The sequence below is a fragment of the Limulus polyphemus genome, unplaced genomic scaffold (genome assembly GCF_000517525.1).
Source record: "Limulus polyphemus unplaced genomic scaffold, Limulus_polyphemus-2.1.2 Scaffold211, whole genome shotgun sequence".
Lineage (NCBI taxonomy): Eukaryota > Metazoa > Arthropoda > Merostomata > Xiphosura > Limulidae > Limulus > Limulus polyphemus.
This window is the reverse complement of record NW_013665821.1, coordinates 221,283-224,880: the sequence shown is the minus strand read 5'-3', so window position 1 is coordinate 224,880 and position 3,598 is coordinate 221,283. Positions and strand designations below refer to the sequence as shown.

Here is a 3,598-nt window from a genome sequence, read left to right as displayed (position 1 = left end):
GACAGATCTTGCCACTATTAGTGGAAATCAGTGCTATCTGAAAAGACCACAGACTTACAAACAATATGTTGTGTAAACGCTTTAGATAAATGTGTTATTTAAAAAGTTGATGGGGTTATACGGGGTCGGTATTTCAGTGGTTAAAGGCTCATAAGCAGCTCTGAAGTTGCGATAATGCTATCTTGCAAATGCACATAAAAGTTATTTAGGTCTTTTGTCTTCATATTGTATTACTTTTACGCTTAGGTGGACTTTTTTTGTCAAAAAAAAATATACACATATACACATCTGCGTGTAAAGCTACATGATTCAAAAAGTATTTCACGTTTTCCTTTTTGGAATTTTTATTGACAGAGGGCGTTTAGGGCCGGGAATGAGAAACTAACTAAGTCGCACCCATTAGGTTGGGTTTAGACCGAACGAGAAAAATTGTCCCAAGTCACTGAAACTGAAAAATAAGGTAGGCCTACGTTCATGGTTGAAATTCACAATTAAAATATGGAATTCCTTATGTAGTTAAATTTAGCATAGCACGATTGAAGTTTTGAAATTGGGTCTTTTTTTAGGCTTATTATTAGTATTACATTTATACTATAGTAGGAAACAGTTTGAAACTTAAAAAAACTAATAAAACTAAAAGTTAAATAAAAAATCCGTTTACGATAATTATATATGAATAATTTATAAAAGTAACCAAAACGAACAAGTATTAAAAAAAAGATAAATAGATGCCACTTTTAGTTTTATAGTATTATTACAACTAACGCAGAATGTGTTGGTATCAGAACTGTTTTTAATTTTTACACAGTTGAATGAGTCGGTGTTTAAAGTTTCGAAGTAATGTTTTGTAATATTTCAGCCAATTTTCACATTAATGAATAAAATTAAATGCATTTATAAAGATTTTGTTAGTGTTACTGCGTTGAGTTTTATTAATTGGTTGACTTAGTCATTATTTGATAGTTTAACTTGAATTTGAAATATATATGAATCCAGTCCATGAAAAGACAGAAGTTTGTTGCAAATCTCAATTAAATATTTATTGCCTTATGAAGTTATGGCAAGGATAAAAATTATGTTGTGTGGGAATGAATAGGTAAAAGTTTTATTGTATTCATGGGGACTCATAAAATCTAGGAAAACTCCTGGTAGTGACATCTTGAGAAATGTGAGCCAAGCATCAGGACAAACTGAAGATGATACTGCAACATAACAAAAGCTAAATACATGTATGATGTAACTATGTCTGCAATGTTTTAGGATACAAGTATTGCTTAAATTTAACTAGTGTGTCATGTTAAATAATATGTTGGAGATTTTGTGGAAATTTTTCAATATATTTTGTTTAGACAGGTGCTGTTAACTAAAACATCAGAAAAAAGCAAGGTAATGGAATGTCATTCAGTCCAATGAGGTTGCCATTCCTTCTTAAACACAAGCACAAAATCAAAGTAATATGCCATATCTTTAGGCAAACCATCCAATTTTAAATGTCACCTTCTGTTGTTACAAAAAGAGGACGGAAGCAATATTTTTAATTCTGAGCATTCTAAGTGAAATATTGGAAATTATCTGAATTATTTAGATCAGTGGTTCTCGACCTTTTTTGGCTTAGGATCCATTTGTAAACATTAATGGATTGTCATGACTGGCAACTGGGCACTGATCTGACAAGGGTCTAGCAACCCCTTTCCAAATATAATGCACCCCTTTTCAAGGGTCATGCTGCTTATGCACTCTTTTTTCATGTGAAAAAAAAAGTTTTATTGTTTACCTAAATGCACATACAAGTTTCAATAACTTGAATTGCATTTATACTGGATTTTTATGGCAAAATATTGGATATCCAGGGAACTTATCAAATGAATTACACAAAAAATGCCCTCTAGCAGGTTATTCACCTTCTTATAAGCTGAAACGGGTGCAATTTCTAAGAAATAGTAGCAACTGCCATCAATCACTTTTCCCAAATTATCCCCACATGAAATTTTGCAGCCATGTCCTTATTTGTGGTTTACAATAAATCTAAAAAGGCATTCCTTCTGGCTGGCTCTCTGACCAGTTGTCATAGAAAACCATCCTGAATCGCTTCAAGATATTTCTCTCTCTCTCACTGTTTGACTCCATATAATCTCAAAGCTGTGTGCGCTCACAAATTTACTCTCCCATAATTATTGCAACACTATTTTTATTAGTAACATCCCAGGTTATAGTTATAGGTGATTCCTTGATAAGGCATGTGGATAGAAAAGTCTGTGGGGTAAATAGGGAGAAAAGAATCAGATTATGCTACCCAGGGCCACAGGTGGAGGATATAACTGATAGAGCAAGAGATATAACAAAGCAGAGATGAAGTTTTTGTAGTGTATGTAGGGGTTAATGGTGTAGGGAAAGGTAGGTCAGAGGAGCTAATTAATAAGTATAAGGAGTTGATAAAGGCACTTAAATAATATGGCCATAACTTAATTTTGTCAGGGATACTGCCTAGAATTAACTGTGCGGATTAATTTATAAGTAGGTCATTAGGGCTAAATGTTAGGCTTAGGTTAGTATGTAAGGATGAGTAGATTGGCTGGGTCGACTTGTGGGATCAGTTCAGTGGGAGAAGGGAGTTTTTGCCATGGATAGTTTACATTTAAATAGAGTAGAGGCTGGCTTGTTTGCTAATGCTATTAACTCAGCTGTAAGGGAAGTTTTAAACTAGGACTAGACTGTGGTGAGGGCCAGGAAAAACTGAATGCAAAAAGAATAAGAGGCAGAGAAAAGGATAGGCTTAATTTTTACTAATGTAATGCTAGAAGTATAAGAAATAAAACTGATTAATTTAGAGCTCTGGTAGGAATGGAGGATTTTGATATAATGGGAATAATTGAAACATGGTTAAACAGATGATTTTTATGACAGAATTCATTTTTAAATACAGAGTTACAGGCTATTTAATAGGGATAGGGTATTATAGATGGGAGGAGGAGTGTAAAATGTGAGTTACATCTTGTTGAAGTTGAGGATATCAAAGATAATAGCAAAGAGATTGGATCCATTTGGGTTTCTATTAGTGTATAAAAGGGAAAGGGCTTTTAGTGGGAATTTGTCACAGACCACCAAATGATACTGATGAAATTAGTGAGAAACTTTACATTTCAGCTGTTAGTGAAGTCATAATTATGGGTGATTTTAATTTCACTCACATAGATTGGGAAATTCTAGAATCAAACCATGAGGGAGAAAGGTTTTTGGAAACTGTTCAGGATGGCTTTCTTCACCAGTTAGTCTAGGAACCAACTAGAAACAATGCTATTTTAAACTTATTGTTAACTTCAAATACAGAAATGATTGAGAGGGTAGAAATTGGGGAACATCTAGGTGCAAGTGATTATTGCTCTATTAGGTTCAGTGTTTTGTTGCATATGGAGATAAGGAATAATGATATTTTGGTTACAAATTTCAAAAAAGTAAATTTTGAAGGGATAAGACAAGAGTATTCTGTTGTGAATTGGGCAGCTGAGTTATCTGGGGACACTGATCAGATGTAGAAAATTTTTAAATATTACATGTAAACATATCCCTAATAGAAAGAAAAGGGTAGCTACAAGTAAAA

At 33.4% G+C, this 3,598-nt stretch overlaps 1 protein-coding gene across 1 annotated transcript in view; it reads left to right on the top strand.

Annotated features, from left to right (window-relative positions):
• The first annotated feature begins 343 nt into the window (after positions 1-343).
• The window catches only part of LOC106478434 (rho guanine nucleotide exchange factor 7-like), an 85,703-nt gene continuing 82,448 nt past the window's right edge, over positions 344-3,598 (top strand). Inside the window, exon 1 of the mRNA XM_022382030.1 lies at positions 344-460. The gene's annotated coding sequence lies outside the window, so the exon portion shown is untranslated. The remainder of the gene's footprint in view (positions 461-3,598) is intronic.